Source organism: Salvelinus fontinalis, chromosome 1 (genome assembly GCF_029448725.1).
Source record: "Salvelinus fontinalis isolate EN_2023a chromosome 1, ASM2944872v1, whole genome shotgun sequence".
Classification (NCBI taxonomy): Eukaryota; Metazoa; Chordata; class Actinopteri; order Salmoniformes; family Salmonidae; genus Salvelinus; species Salvelinus fontinalis.
In genome coordinates, this window is record NC_074665.1 from 68,309,601 (window position 1) to 68,326,406 (window position 16,806).

The window sequence follows — 16,806 nt, forward strand, 5'->3', positions numbered from 1 at the left end:
TCAACTCCTCTCATAGTGGTATGCAGGGGAGTGTGGAGTACATTCAGAAACCCTTGGTGCTTTCACCATGAAACGACAGCTTGTCAAAACATGTATGATGGAGGCCCTCTCTAATAACTGATGAGTGCTGTAGTTGAGATACATCATGTACAAAAATATAGTATGTGTTATGAGAGTTAAGGGAGGATAATGTACAGTACACACGAGTTGGGGGGGGGGATAACTCTGCAAAGAGGGAGAGGTCAAATGAGGTTGCTACTCCCTCCACTGATTGACTCACTATCTGGGTTATGGACATATTTGTACCTGGTAGAGAAAAACAGATGAACAGAAGCAGGAGTGTATTCCCTTTTGATATCTTGACACTATATATTATATTAATCCTCATCAAATTGATATAGCTCAAGTTAATACAAATATTTTTTATTTAAGTGCATAGTTCAGCTATTTCATTTAACAGTCCCTGAGTGAACACACTCTGCATCCCAAATGGCACACTATTCCCTATGTAGTGCACTACTTTTGACAATTAGGGTGCCATTTGGTACACATACATTGTCTGTCTCAGTAGTGTTAATAATTTGTGATGCATTCAACCACAACAGCTCTCTGGTCTGGCCCTACACGCAAAGATATCAGTACATGTTAGGTAGCTAAGTATTCATAGCTCAGTGTTCTTTTGTAACAAGGGGATTTTGATTTTTCATTAACACGTTCAACCCGAGACAATGTCATTGTTTTGTGGTTGTCTACGACTTTGAACATTGTGATGAAGCATCAGATGTCTGCTGCTGAGGTGCAGATGTCACCTTTCCACACACTGGAGCATGTCTAGAGTTTGAAATGTAGGCTTATTTGATTATCTCAGGGGTGTCAAACTCATTTTGCACCAGGGGCCGCATTTGGTCTTCACCGAGGTCCAGAGGGCGCATTTAAAATCCATTCTATTTCCTCACCATCATAATGTGCAAAAAATAGTCCTATATCAATAACTTTTTGAATTTGTGATGCTCCCTGACTGTCAAGCTTTCACAAGCTGGACAGAGTGAAGAGACTATAAAAGTATGTCCATTATAATTTCTACACAGTTTAGATTTTGTTTTAGTCATTTCAATGTCAATTGAAAGTGTTTCCCCAGATATTTTCTTTTACTCAAACAACCAGTGGGCCGGATTGAATGGAGTTGCGGGCCGGATCCAACCCGCAGGTCGCATGTTTGACACCCCTGATATAACTGATGAATGATATCATTGCCAGTGGCAGGATATCAAGCCATTTACAGTGTACAGTCATGTTTAAACCACTCGCTACTCCAACTGATGACGGTCAGAGCCGAGAGTGGTCTCAGGATCACAAACTGAGTGAAACTGAGTCATGCATTATCATGACAATGTCACTTTCTTTGTTGATATTTCTTCTTTCCTCTTGCCAATGGTGTGAAAGTTAGTCTGGTTAAATTGCTGAGTTGAAAACCAGTCGTGCTCCTGTCCTCAAGGAGCCCCTGATCTAGACAGAGAGGGATTCCCGAATGGGGTTCTAAATAGGCTAGTGAGGTGAGGGAGCTGCCTCTATTGTCCCTGTGTGTTCAAGGCTAGAGGGGGAGAGAGGGAGGTCTGAGGGAAATGTCTCCACAGACTAGATCTTCAGAGGAAATGACCATGGACTGGCGAACAGTCTCCTCATATGTCGGAGGAGGCTGTAGGTACAGAGACATTTTATGAGGAAACATTTACTGTAATAAATGTTCTGTATGAATACATCAACATCCTTCCACAGCTTCATTGATGTAAATGAGAATGTGTTCTTAGTCAACTAATTTATACAGTGATTAATTGGACCAGAACATAGGAGTGACTTACCGCCGTTTCAAACTGTGTGGGGCTGAGCCCAAAGCGGTCGGCTATCATGGAGTGGATCTGTCTCTGGCGGTCCTTCTTACGGACGTTCTCATAGGATGGCAGGCGGGGCAGGGCCCATCCAGGTGGTAGCTGCTCGGCTTACCGATGATAAACAGCCTTCCTGGAAGCTGCAGACACACAAGCAAACATGTTTATATTATATCACATTATCTATTTTTCAATAGTTGATCTGATTGGTCAAAAGACCAATAAGTGGAAAAAGATCCGAATTGGGCTGCCTGTGTAAATTACAGTGATGAGGTACATCAAAGTCAATATTTTCTCCTCAGTATAAGGACAACTGAAATCAAATGGTGCTGGGCATCAATAACACTGTGAAAGCAGCTCAGATGGTTATTCAATAGAGATTATAATAGGGAAAAATGAATGAATGGATAATATCTCTGTGGGTAATACTATGTAAATAGAGAGGCTTTTTTTCACCTGGGACCCCACATTTCCGTGGGTCATGGCAACAGTCTGTTCATCATAGGGATACCCTACTAGAGACTGTCTGATGTTGTACTGGGGTGGAGCGTCCTGGGTAGAGAGAGAAGATAGGCAAGAGTGGTTAGTCTGTCTACACTACAGTGGAGAATTGTCCTACATTTGACCTAAGTTCTGTCTGTGTAAAATAAAGTTATTCTGTTCTATTCTATCTTTACAAGTAGTAAGGCTGCAGCAAAAACAAAGACATGAACAGTTCAATGCAAATGTCCAATTAACCTCAAGTTAAGTTACTAGGTGATGATTGAGCAACTTTTTTAATATATTTTTTTTATTTAACCTTTATTTAACCAGGTAGGCTAGTTGAGAACAAGTTCTCATTTACAACTGCAACCTGGCCAAGATGAAGCAAAGCAGTGCGACACAAAAAACAACACCGAGTTACACATGGAATAACAAACATACAGTCAATAATACAATAGAAAAAGTCTATATATAGTATGTGCAAACGAGGTAGGATAAGGGAGGTATGGCAATGATATATATATATATATATGATAGGTATGGCCATAGTGGCTAAATAATTACAATTTAGCAATTAAACACTGGTGTGATAAATGTGCAGAAGATGAGTGTGCAAGTAGAGATACGTGGGTGCAAAGGAGCAAAATAAATCAAATAAATAACAGTATGGGGATGAGGTAGTTTGATGGGCTATTTACAGATGGGCTATGTACAGGTGCAGTGATCTGTGAGCTGCTCTGACAGCTGGTGCTTAAAGCTAGTGAGGGAGATATGAGTCTCCAGCTTCAGTGGTTTTTGCAGTTCGTTCCAGTCATTGGCAGCAGAGAACTGGAAGGAAAGCCGGCCGAAGGAGGAATTGGCTTTGGGGGTGACCAGTGAAATATACCTGCTGGAGCGTGTGCTACGGGTGGGTGCTGCTATGGTGACCAGTGAGCTGAGATAAGGCGGGGCTTTACCTAGCAAAGACTTTCAGATGACCTGGAGCCAGTTGGTTTGGCAACGAATATGAAGCAAGGGCCAGCCAATGAGAGCATACAGGTCGCAGTGGTGGCTAGTATATGGGGCTTTGGTGACAAAATGGATGGCACTGTGATAGACTGCTGAGTAGAGTGTTGGAGGCTATTTTGTAAATGACATAGCGAAAGTCATGGATCGGTAGGATAGTCAGTTTTACGAGGGTATGTTTGGCAGCATAATTGAAGGATGCTTTTTTGCGAAATAGGAAGCTGATTCTAGATTTAATTTTGGATTGGAGATGCTTAATGTGAGTCTGGAAGGAGAGTTTACAGTCTAACCACACACCTAGGTATTTGTAGTTGTCCACATATTCTAAGTCAGAACCATCCAGAGTAGTGATGCTGGACGGGCGGGCAGGTGTGGGCAGCGATCGGTTGAAGAGCATGCATTTTGTTTTACTTGCATTTAAGAGCAGTTGGAGGCCACGGAAGAAGAGTTGTATGGCATGAAGCTCGTTTGGAGGTTAGTTAACACAGTGTCCAAAGAAGGGCCAGAAGTATACAGAATGGTGTCGTCTGCGTAGAGGTGGATCAGAGAATCACCAGCAGCAAGAGCGACATCATTGATGTATACAGAGAAAAGAGTCGGCCCGAGAATTGAACCCTGTGGCACCCCCATAGAGACTGCCAGAGGTCCAGACAACAGGCCCTCCGATTTGACACACTGAACTCTATCTGAGAAGTAGTTGGTGAACCAGGCAAGGCAGTCATTTGAGAAACCAAGGCTGTTGAGTCTGCCGATAAGAATGTGGTGATTGACAGAGCCTTGGCCAGGTCGATGAATACAGCTGCACACTATTGTCTCTTATTGATGGTGGTTATGATATCGTTTAGGACCTTGAGCGTGGCTGAGGTGCACCCACGACCAGCTCGGAAACCAGATTGCATAGCGGAGAAGGTACGGTGGGATTCGAAATGGTTGGTGATCTGTTTATTAACTTGGCTTTCGAAGACCTTAGAAGGGCAGGGTAGGATAGATATAGGTCTGTAGCAGTTTGGGTCTAGAGTGTCTCCCCCTTTGAAGACGGGGATGTCCGCGGCAGCTTTTCAATCTTTGGGGATCTCAGACTATACGAAAGAGAGGTTGAACAGGCTTGGCTATAGAGCTATGATTGAAATCTTCAAGCCAAATAATATACTCCACTAAATTAAAAAGCAGTATTGATCCTTGTCTGATGCATATTATGCAACATAAAAGTGATCTACTACACAATGGAAAATGCCCTGTGCCAAATTCTAAAGTTTTATCCAAAAATCTATTTTTTTATCCCTTCTTAATTTCTTATTCATTCTTTATCCCTGTTGCGGTCTCACAGATACCTTTCTACTACTGATTACAGTGTATGTATTTTAACATGAGACATCATTGTGTACATAATAACACAGCATAATTTCTCATAATCAACAAATACTGGTTCAACAAGGAAACAGTGTTGATGTTTTCAATGTAAAATATTGAAATGAATGGAAGGAAGGCAGTGGGAGGAAAATGGGGCTGGAGTATGGCCTTCAATGTAACTGACTAGCATGTGATGCAAAGGAAAAACAGGAATGAAAGCTTTTCTCAGAAGAGTAGCCTACGGTTGAATAGCAAGTTATTGTATAGTAACAGAATAATAACAATTTTGTTGATACAACCAGCAAAAAGGTCAAAGGAGAGTTTAGCTGTGATTGCATTCTCGATAGGGGAGAAAAATATGGATACAAAAAGCAGAGGGTATTGATCTTAACCTTTAATTTACTGAGCTGTCACTGCTTGCGCTCTCAGGTCTGTATCGTAAGAGATACAGAGACATCTTATTTCCATACATTAGATCCCTTTGTTGATAAGATTGGCCCCCCCATTATACATTAGATCCCTTTGTTGATAAGATTGGCCCCCCCATTGCCTTAGATTAGACGATGGTCTCATAATACCACCATACCAGTTACATGGTCAAATCAAATCAAATTTTATTGGTCACATACACATGTTTAGCAAATGTTATCGCGAGTGTAGCGAAATGCTTGTGCTTCTAGTTCCGACAGTGCAGCAATATCTAACACGTAATCTATCAATTACACAACAACTACCTAATAAACACAAGTCTAAGTAAAGGGATGGAATAAGAATATATACCTATAAATATATGGATGAGCAATGACTGAGCGGCATAGGCAAGATGCAATAGATGGTATAAAATACAGTATATACACTATCGTTCAAAAGTTTGGGGCCACTTAGAAATGTCCTTGTTTTTTTCCCATTAAAATAACATCAAATTGATCAGAAATACAGTGTAGACATTGTTAATGTTGTAAAGGACTATTGTAGCTGGAAACGGCAGATTTTTTATGGAATATCTACATAGGCGTACAGAGGCCATTATCAGCAACCTTCACTCCTTTGTTCCAATGGCACGTTGTGTTAGCTAATCCAAGTTTATCATTTTAAAAGGCTAATTGATCATTAGAAAACCCTTTTGCAATTATGTTAGCACAGCTGAAAACTGTAGTTCTGATTAAAGAAGCAATAAAACTGGCCTTCTTTAGACTAGTTGAGTATCTGGAGCATCAGCATTTGTGGGTTCGATTACAGGCTCAAAATGGCCAGAAACAAAGGACTATCTTCTGAAACTCATCAGTCAATTCTTGTTCTGAGAAATGACGGCTATTCCATGAGAGAAATTGCCAAGAAACTGAAGATCTCGTACAGGGCTGTGTACTACTCCCTTCACAGAACAGCTCAAACTGGCTGTAACCAGAATAGAAAGAGGAGTGGGAGGCCCCAGCGCACAAATGAACAAGAGGACAAATACATTAGAGTGTGTAGTTGGAGAAACTTACGCCTCACAGGTCCTCAACTGGCAGCTTCATTAAATAGTACCCGCAAAACACCAGTCTCAACGTCAACAGTGAAGAGGCGACTCTGAGATACTAGCCTTCTACGCAGAGTTGCAAAGAAAAAGCCATATCTCAGACTTGCCAATAAAAATAAAAGATTAAGATGGGCAAAAGAACACAGACACTGGACAGAGGAACTCTGCCTAGAAGGCCAGCATCCCGGAGTCACCTCTTCACTGTTGATTTCCTTGTCGGAGGGAATAACTACACTGTTTGTATTCTGACATATTCCCAGTCACCTTTCCATGGTTAAATGCGGTGGTTCGCGCTTTCAGTTTTGCGCGAATGCCGCCATCTATCAGCGGTTTTTGGTTAGGGTAGGTTTGAATAGTCACAGTGGGTACATCATCTCCTATGCACTTCCTTATAAACACACTCACCGAATCAGAGTATAAATCAATATTATTTTCTGAGGCTACCCGGATCATGTCCCAGTCCGCGTGATCAAAACAATCTTGAAGCGTGGATTCCGATTGGTCAGACCAGCGTTGAATAGTTCTTGTCACGGGTACATCCTGTTTGAGTTTCTGCCTATAGGAAGGAGCAAAATGGCGTCGTGGTCAGATTTGGCGAAAGGAGGGCGGGGGAGAGCCTTGTATGCATCACGGAAGTTAGAGTAACAGTGGTCCAGTGTTTTGCCAGCGCGAGTGCTACAATCAATATGCTGATAGAATTTAGGTAGCCTTGTTCTCAAATTTGCTTTGTTAAAATCTCCAGCTACAATAAATGCAGCCTCAGGATATATGGTTTCCGGTTTGCATAGAGTCCAGTGAAGTTTCTTGAGGGCCGTCGTGGTATCGGCTTGAGGGCGGATATACACGGCTGTGACAATAACCGACGAGAATTCTCCTTGGAGATAATACGGTCGGCATTTGATTGTGAGGAATTCTAGGTCAGGTGAACAAAAGGACTCGAGTTCGGTGTCCCAAATGACACCCTGTTCCCTACGTGTGTGTCTCTTTGTTAACGACAGCTGGTGTGCGATCTCTAATATTAAGGAAATCTCGAGGTTCTGCTCGCCTGAGTTAGAATACCTCATGATAAGCTGTAGACCATACTATTTACCAAGAGAGTTTTCATCTATGTTTTTCATAGCTGTCTATTAACCACCACAAACTGATGAGGGCACTAAGACCTCACTCAACGAGCAGCATATGGACATAATAAAACAAGAAAATGCTCATCCAGAGACGACACGCCTAGTGGCCGTTGATTTTAATGCAGGAAAAATTATACCCTTTGTACCTAATTTCTACGAACATGTCAACCCTAGATCGATCACCTTTAGTCCACAAACAGAAACGCTTACAAAGCTCTCCCTCACCCTCCATTTGGCAAATCTGCCCATAACTTTAGGCTCCTTATCCCTGCTCGCAATCAAAAACTTAAACAGGAAGGACCAATGACGCACTCAATACGGAAGTGGTCCGATGACGCGGATGCTAAGATACAGGACTGTTTCACTGGTGCAGACTGGATTATTTTTCGGGATTCATCCGATAGCATTGAAGAGTTTATCACATCTGTCACCGGTTTCATTAATAACTGCATCGACGACATTGTCCCCACAGTGACCGTACATACATATCCCAACCAGAAGCCATGGATTACAGGCAACATCCACACTGAGCTAAGGCTTGCGCAGCCACTTTCAAGGAGCCGGAAGCTCATAAGAAATCTGCTACGCACTTCGACAAATCATCAAATAGGCAAAGCGTCAATACAGGACTAACATCAAATCCTACAACACAAGCTTTGATGCTCATCGGATGTAGCAGGACTTGCAAACTATTGCGGATTATAAAGGGAAACCCAGCCGCGAGCTGCCCAGTGACACAAGTCTACCAGACTAAATGCCTTCTATGCTCGCTTCGAAGCAGCAACACTGAACCTTGCTTGAGAGTGTCTTCAGTCCCTGTGCAACCGAGGACAGATTATTTTTATGCGCTACGCACTTCAGCACTCGTCGGTACCGTTCTGTTAGCCTGAGCCGTTGTGGCTCCTAGATATTTCACGTTCACAATAACAGCACTTACAGTTGACCGGGGCAGCTCCAATAGGGCAGAAGTTTCACAAACTGACTTGTTGGAAAGGTGGCATCCTATGACAGTTATTGGAATTCAAAGGAGGCGATAGACAGATGGGTCAGGGGAGAAAGAGAGAATGTCCACTGGCAGTGCTGCTCCAGATCAATAAACCATTCCCTCAACGTCAGCAAGACAAAGGAGATGATCAACTGGCAACTGCTTGGCATCCAACTGCAAGGCACTACAGAGGGTAGTGTGTATACCGAGAGCTTCTGGTCAGCGGGGTGGTGGCACTGGGATCCTCATCTCTGTTTATTATTCACAGTTACCAGCCCAGTTATTTAGCCTGTCTGGGAGCAAGACAACCAGCCCCGTCGCGGACCAGGATTTCTTTTTGTTATCCGTGATAGACTGTAGACCCTGCCACATACCTCTTGTGTCTGAGCTGTTGAACTGCGACTCTATTTTGTCTCTGTACTGGGACTTAGCCTGTTTGATAGCCTTGCGGAGAGAATAGCTACACTGTGTGTATTCGGTCATGTTTCCGGTCACCTTGCCCTGGTTAAAAGCAGTGGTTCGCGCTTTCAGTTTCACGCGAATGCTGCCGTCAATCCACGGTTTCTGGTTTGGGAATGTTTTAATCGTTGCTGTGGGTACGACATCGTCAATGCACTTCCTAATGAACTCGCTCACCGAATCAGCATATTCTTCAATGTTGTTGTTGGACGCAATGCGGAACATATTCCAATCCGCGTGATCGAAGCAGTCTTGAAGCGTGGAATCAGATTGGTCGGACCAGCGTTGAACAGACCTGAGCGCGGGAGCTTGTTGTTTTAGTTTCTGTTTGTAGGCTGGAATCAACAAAATGGAGTCGTGGTCAGCTTTTCCGAAAGGAGGGCGGGGGAGGGCCTTATATGCGTCGCGGAAGTTAGTATAACAATGATCCAGGGTTTTACCAGCCCTGGTAGCACAATCGATATGCTGATAGAATTTAGGGAGTTTTGTTTTTAGATTAGCCTTGTTAAAATCCCCAGCTACGATGAATGCAGCCTCAGGGTGTGTGGTTTCCAGTTTACAAAGAGTCAGATAGAGTTCGTTCAGGGCCATCGATGTGTCTGCTTGGGGGGGAATATATACGGCTGTGATTATGATCGAAGAGAATTCCCTTGGTAGATAATGCGGTCGACATTTGATTGTGAGGAGTTCTAGATCAGGTGAACAGAATGACTTGAGTTCCTGTGTGTTGTTATGATGATCACACCACGTCTCGTTAATCATAAGACATACCCCCCCGCCCCTCTTCTTACCAGAAATATGTTTGTTTCTGTCGGCGCGATGCGTGAAGAAACCAGCTGGCTGCACCGACTCCGTTAGCGTCTCTTGAGTTAGCCATGTTTCCGTGAAGCAGAGCACGTTGCAATCCCTGATGTCTCTCTGGAATGTTACCCGTGCTCGGATTTCATCAACCTTATTGTCAAGAGACTGGACATTGGCGAGTAGTATGCTAGGGAGTGGAGCGCGATGTGCCCGTCTCCGAAGCCTGACCAGGAGACCGCTACGTTTGCCCCTTTTACGGCGTCGCGTAGGGTCGCCGGCTGGGATCAGATCCATTGTATTGGGTGGAAGGCAAAACACTGGATCCGTTTCGGGAAAGTCATATTCCTGGTAGGAACGATGGTTAGTTGACGTTAATCGTATATTCAGTAGTTCCTCCCGACTGTATGTAATGAAACCTAAGATCACCTGGGGTACCAATGTAAGAAATAACACATAAAAAAACAATATACTGCATATTTTCCAAGGAACGCGAAGCGAGGCGGCCATCTCGGTCGGCGCCAGTAGAATCTTCTCCTTCACTGCAGCCGAGGTGAGTAAAACATTTAAACGTGTTAACCCTCGCAAGGCTGCAGGCCCAGACGGCATTCCCAGCCGCGTCCTCAGAGCATGCGCAGACCAGCTGGCTGGTGTGTTTACGGACATATTCAATCAATCCTTATCCCAGTCTGCTGTTCCCACATGCTTCAAGAGGGCCACCATTGTTCCTGTTCCCAAGAAAGCTAAGGTAACTGAGCTAAACGACTACCGCTCCGTAGCACTCACTTCCGTCATCATGAAGTGCTTTGAGAGACTAGTCAAGGACCATATCACCTCCACCCTACCGGACACCCTAGACCCACTCCAATTTGCTTACCGACCCAATAGGTCCACAGACGACGCAATCGCAACCACACTGCACACTGCCCTAACCCATCTGGACAAGAGGAATACCTATGGGAGAATGCTGTTCATCGACTACAGCTCAGCATTTAACACCATAGTACCCTCCAAACTCGTCATCAAGCTCGAGACCCTGGGTCTCGACCCCGCCCTGTGCAACTGGGTCCTGGACTTCCTGACGGGCCGCCCCCAGGTGGTGAGGGTAGGTAACAACATCTCCACCCCGCTGATCCTCAACACTGGGGCCCCACAAGGGTGCGTTCTGAGTCCTCTCCTGTACTCCCTGTTCACCCATGACTGCGTGGCCATGCACGCCTCCAACTCAATCATCAAGTTTGCGGATGACACTACAGTGGTAGGCTTGATTACCAACAACGACGAGACGGCCTACAGGGAGGAGGTGAGGGCCCTCGGAGTGTGGTGTCAGGAAAATAACCTCACACTCAACGTCAACAAAACAAAGGAGATGATTGTGGACTTCAGGAAACAGCAGAGGGAGCACCCCCCTATCCACATCGACGGGTCAGTAGTGGAGAAGGTGGAAAGTTTTAAGTTCCTCGGTGTACACATCACGGACAAACTGAATTGGTCCACCCACACAGACAGCGTTGTGAAGAAGGCGCAGCAGCGCCTCTTCAACCTCAGGAGGCTGAAGAAATTCGGCTTGTCACCAAAAGCACTCACAAACTTCTACAGATGCACAATCAAGAGCATCCTGTCGGGCTGTATCACCACCTGGTACGGCAACTGCTCCGCCCACAACCGTAAGGCTCTCCAGAGGGTAGTGAGGTCTGCAGAACGCATCACCGGGGGCAAACTACCTGCCCTCCAGGACACCTACACCACCCGATGTCACAGGAAGGCCATAAAGATCATCAAGGACAACAACCACCCAAGCCACTGCCTGTTCACCCCGCTATCATCCAGAAGGCGAGATCAGTACAGGTGCATCAAAGCAGGGACCGAGAGACTGAAAAACAGCTTCTATCTCAAGGCCATCAGACTGTTAAACAGCCACCACTAACATTTAGCGGCCGCTGCCAACATAGTGACTCAACTCCAGCCACTTTAAAAATGTGAATTGATGGAAATTATGTAAAAATGTACCACTAGCCACTTTAAACAATGCCACTTAATATAATGTTTACATACCCTACATTACCCATCTCATATGTATATGTATATACTGTACTCTATATCATCTACTGCATCTTGCCATCTTTATGTAATACATGTACCACTAGCCACTTTAAACTATGCCACTTTATGTTTACATACCCTACAGTACTCATCTCATATGTATATACCGTACTCTATACCATCTACTGCATCTTGCCTATGCCGTTCTGTACCATCACTCATTCATATATCTTTATGTACATATTCTTTATCCCTTTACACTTGCGTGTATAAGGTAGTAGTTGTGGAATTGTTAGGTTAGATTACTTGTTGTTATTACTGCATTGTCGGAACTAGAAGCACAAGCATTTCGCTACACTCGCATTAACATCTGCTAACCATGTGTATGTGACTAATAAATTTGATTTGATTTAACATCCTTATCATTTATCGCCCTCCAGGTTCCCTTGGAGAGTTCATCAATGAGCTTTACGCCTTGATAAGTTCTTTCCCTGAGGATGGCTCACCTCTCACAGTTCTGGGTGACCTTAACCTTCCCACGTCTACCTTTGACTCATTCCTCTCTGCCTCCCTCTTTCCACTCCTCTCCTCTTTTGACCTCACCCTCTCACCTTCCCCCCCTACTCACAAGGCAGGCAATACGCTTGACCTCATCTTTACTAGATGCTGTTCTTCCACTAATCTCATTGCAACTCCCCTCCAAGTCTCTGACCACTACCTTGTATCCTTTCCCCTCTCGCTCTCATCCAACATTTCCCACTCTGCCCCTACTCGGATGGTATCGCGCCGTCCAAACCTTCACTCTCTCTCCCCCGCTACTCTCTCCTCTTCCATCCTATCATCTCTTCCCTCTGCTCAAACCTTCTCCAACCTATCTCCTGATTCTTCCTCCTCAACCCTCCTCTCCTCCCTTTCTGCATCCCTTGACTCTCTATGTCTCCTATCCTCCAGGCCGGCTCGGTCCTCCCCTCCTGCTCCTTGGCTCGACGACTCATTGCGAGCTCACAGAACAGGGCTCCGGGCAGCCGAGCGGAAATGGAGGAGAACTCGCCTCCCTGCGGACCTGGCATCCTTTCACTCCCTCCTCTCTACATTTTCCTCTTCTGTCTCTGCTGCTAAAGCCACTTTCTACCACTCTAAATTCCAAGCATCTGCCTCTAACCCTAGGAAGCTCTTTGCCACCTTCTCCTCCCTCCTGAATCCTCCTCCCCCCCCCCCCCCCCCTCCCTCTCTGCGGATGACTTCGTCAACCATTTTGAAAAGAAGGTTGACGACATCCGATCCTCGTTTGCTAAGTCAAACGACACCGCTGGTTCTGCTCACACTGCCCTACCCTGTGCTTTGACCTCTTTCTCCCCTCTCTCCCCAGATGAAATCTTGCGTCTTGTGACGGCCGGCCACCCAACAACCTGCCCGCTTGACCCTATCCCCTCCTCTCTTCTCCAGACCATTTCCGGAGACCTTCTCCCTTACCTCACCTCGCTCATCAACTCATCCTTGACCGCTGGCTACGTCCCTTCCGTCTTCAAGAGAGCGAGAGTTGCACCCCTTCTGAAAAAACCTACACTCGATCCCTCCGATGTCAACAACTACAGACCAGTATCCCTTCTTTCTTTTCTCTCCAAAACTCTTGAACGTGCCGTCCTTGGCCAGCTCTCCTGCTATCTCTCTCAGAATGACCTTCTTGATCCAAATCAGTCAGGTTTCAAGACTAGTCATTCAACTGAGACTGCTCTTCTCTGTGTCACGGAGGCGCTCCGCACTGCTAAAGCTAACTCTCTCTCCTCTGCTCTCATCCTTCTAGACCTATCGGCTGCCTTTGATACTGTGAACCATCAGATCCTCCTCTCCACCCTCTCTGAGTTGGGCATCTCCGGCGCGGCCCACGCTTGGATTGCGTCCTACCTTACAGGTCGCTCCTACCAGGTGGCGTGGCGAGAATCTGTCTCCTGACCACGTGCTCTCACCACTGGTGTCCCCCAGGGCTCTGTTCTAGGCCCTCTCCTATTCTCGCTATACACCAAGTCACTTGGCTCTGTCATAACCTCACATGGTCTCTCCTATCATTGCTATGCAGACGACACACAACTAATCTTCTCCTTTCCCCCTTCTGATGACCAGGTGGCGAATCGCATCTCTGCATGTCTGGCAGACATATCAGTGTGGATGACGGATCACCACCTCAAGCTGAACCTCGGCAAGACGGAGCTGCTCTTCCTCCCGGGGAAGGACTGCCCGTTCCATGATCTCGCCATCACGGTTGACAACTCCATTGTGTCCTCCTCCCAGAGCGCTAAGAACCTTGGCGTGATCCTGGACAACACCCTGTCGTTCTCAACTAACATCAAGGCGGTGGCCCGTTCCTGTAGGTTCATGCTCTACAACATCCGCAGAGTACGACCCTGCCTCACACAGGAAGCGGCGCAGGTCCTAATCCAGGCACTTGTCATCTCCCGTCTGGATTAATGCAACTCGCTGTTGGCTGGGCTCCCTGCCTGTGCCATTAAACCCCTACAACTCATCCAGAACGCCGCAGCCCGTCTGGTGTTCAACCTTCCCAAGTTCTCTCACGTCACCCCGCTCCTCCGCTCTCTCCACTGGCTTCCAGGTGAAGCTCGCATCCGCTACAAGACCATGGTGCTTGCCTACGGAGCTGTGAGGGGAACGGCACCTCCGTACCTTCAGGCTCTGATCAGGCCCTACACCCAAACAAGGGCACTGCGTTCATCCACCTCTGGCCTGCTCGCCTCCCTACCTCTGAGGAAGTACAGTTCCCGCTCAGCCCAGTCAAAACTGTTCGCTGCTCTGGCACCCCAATGGTGGAACAAACTCCCTCACGACGCCAGGACAGCGGAGTCAATCACCACCTTCCGGAGACACCTGAAACCCCACCTCTTTAAGGAATACCTAGGATAGGATAAAGTAATCCTTCTAACCCCCCCCCCCCTTAAAAGATTTAGATGCACTATTGTAAAGTGGCTGTTCCACTGGATATCATAAGGTGAATGCACCAATTTGTAAGTCGCTCTGGATAAGAGCGTCTGCTAAATGACTTAAATGTAAATGTAAATGTATAGCCCAGTATATCACTGGAGCTGAGCTCCCTGCCATCCAGGACCTTTATACCCGGCGGTGTCAGAGGAAGGCCCTTAAAAATTGTCAAAGACTCCAGCCACCCAAGTCATAGATTGTTCTCTCTGCTACGGCACAGCAAGCGGTATTGATCAAGTCTGGAACCGACAGGACCCTGAACAGCTTTTATCTCCACACCAATTACCTCGTACCCCTGCACATCGACTCGATACTGGTACCCTGTGTATATAGCCAAGTTATCGTTAATCATTGTGCATTTATTACTTTTATTATTGTGTTATAAAATTATATTATTTCTCTATTTTCTTTCTCTGTGCATTTTTGGGAAGGGCCGTAAGTAAGCATTTCACTGTTCGTCTACACCTGTTGTTTACGAAGCATGTGATGAATAAAATTGGATTTTGATTAGATTGAATGATTTATGGATGTTTCCCTAGCCTCAAGTACCACACTCCTATCAGATAGGGTCTTAATATACATTAGGCATTTATAACATATTTTCCCTGTTTATAACACATTCATAACATATTATATAATTATAATATATGTAATTTTGCTTTAATCCAAAGCAAATTACAGTCATGCATGCATAAATCTTTGGTATGGGTGGTCCCGGGAATCAAACCCACTATCCTGGCGTTGCAAGTGACATGCCCTAACAACTGAGCTATGTATAGTCTTACTGTATAGTGTTGGGTGGCCTGGTAGCTCCACACGGCGGCAGAGAAGGTCTTTCCTGTACAGGACCACCAGGAGCAAGAGAATCACTACGAAGAACGCCAGGCAGGACACTACAGAAAAGAAGACAACAAGAAGACAGGCATGAAGAGACTTTATACAACATATGTGACATTAAAGTAAACATATAAGTTATGCACGATTGCTTTTACATATTTATTTATAAAAATTCAAAAAGCATTCGCACATCTGAGCAATCTTTTTTGCAGGTGCATGGTAACAGTTGAAGAAGATGAAGGAAAAAGTAAACCGCACACTGCTCTTGATAGTATCACTGATCTTTAATAAGCTTACGTATCCGCCTAACACATGCAAAATATACATAACCTAAACAACCAACAGGTAGGCAGTCCTGTATAAGAGCAAAAGGTTTATGTAGCCTGAATGCTGTATGATATGTTTATAGGTTAGCAGCCTGCCTAGGTTATGTGACTGCCACCACTCACCCGAGGCCACGATGACCGTTATCTGATCCGCTGTCAGTGTAGGTCGAATAGTTGTAGTTGCAGACGAAGACATCTTAAACTAAAGTAAGTCAGTATAAGTAGCCTTGTAAACCTGGTCCTGCTATGTAGACAGTTCTAAATAAAAACGCTGGCTTTCATTCGCTCCATTAGGCTTCTACTGTCCAAACCGCGAAGATTAAACCAATTGAAAAAGAAAATCGATATTATCTTCCCCTTCATTCGAGGACAGAGCCCCACACTGTTAAATCCAGTTATGCTGCAGGAGTGTATCGCCTACTGTCTGTCCGAATTTGGAACGCACGACTTGGAGAGAAGGGGCCTAGCATCACGTGTACCCGCCCTTCAATGGTCCATTTACTTATTTGGCTAAGATACAGACCTTTCACGTCTGTTTAGGTGAAAAAAATAGAACTGGAGAAAACAATTTTGCAAGGTTTTGAATGAGGCGCAGCCAACTGGACACATACGATACACGTATCAAAGTATTGTTTCAGTTGCAAACGGGTAGGCTACAGACCAGAAAGATCTTTGGAACCAGAATTATAGAAAGCTTCATTAATTCATAGCCGACGGATCTATGCATCTTAATTCATTCAGTAAACATGCGATGGGATTCTATGACTTCCCCTCCCTGAAACCACCGACTCTGAGTTGACAGGCTCATTAAAATGTGCAATTATCACATCAGAAAGATGATATATCTTCTCATAATAAAGATATGTAATCTATCTACAAATTAAGGAGATACTGAATTATCTAGCTCAGCTCCATGATGCGCTCAGGAGGAATCCCCCAATTGGGATCCTACCCCATTGAAGTTGAAATGTGAAATGGTTAAGGTAAGGGTTATGGTTAT

At 45.2% G+C, this 16,806-nt stretch overlaps 1 long non-coding RNA gene across 1 annotated transcript; it reads right to left on the minus strand.

Annotated features, from left to right (window-relative positions):
* Positions 1-402: 402 nt before the first annotated feature.
* LOC129860615 (uncharacterized) lies at positions 403-16,279 on the minus strand. The gene is made up of 5 exons (XR_008760395.1): positions 15,930-16,279; positions 15,429-15,536; positions 2,343-2,438; positions 1,860-2,026; positions 403-1,696 (listed from the first exon to the last, which is right to left on the minus strand). It is a non-coding gene; the product is annotated as an uncharacterized LOC129860615 (long non-coding RNA).
* Between the last annotated feature and the right edge of the window lie 527 nt (positions 16,280-16,806).